Here is a 490-nt window from a genome sequence, read left to right on the forward strand (position 1 = left end):
TTTCAGCTGTTTCCTGTACGGTTTCCATTAAGGAACTGATGGTCTGAATGACTCTGGGGAGAGTTTTTTTCCCCCTGTCAGTTAGGAAGATATTTAAAGCAGCAGATTTGCGTCTCTGCAGGTGAACATGTTGTACGATCTCTGTTACAATGTTAAAAATCTGCTAGTTTCTTATGTTCGCTGAAGGTCAGTCAGTAAAACAAATCACGCTTTCCTGACATTTTTTACCCAATTTCCGACAAGAGTTAACTCTCGACTCAGCTGTCTTCTGGTCTACAAAGTACAGAAACATGTACCGTTTACGAATGAATAAAAATTCACTGGACAGTCTTATGAGTATTATACCATAATCTTTGAAATATCTTACGATCCTGGAGCAGAGAGAGACATGGTTTATTTCTGCTATCACATTAAAAATGTCAGATGATTTTAAAACAAGCAGCTGTCTTTGCTGTTGTTACAAGAAAGACTGCACTCTGTGTGTGTGTGC

This window comes from Thalassophryne amazonica, chromosome 23 (assembly GCF_902500255.1).
Source record: "Thalassophryne amazonica chromosome 23, fThaAma1.1, whole genome shotgun sequence".
In the NCBI taxonomy this organism is placed as follows: Eukaryota; Metazoa; Chordata; class Actinopteri; order Batrachoidiformes; family Batrachoididae; genus Thalassophryne; species Thalassophryne amazonica.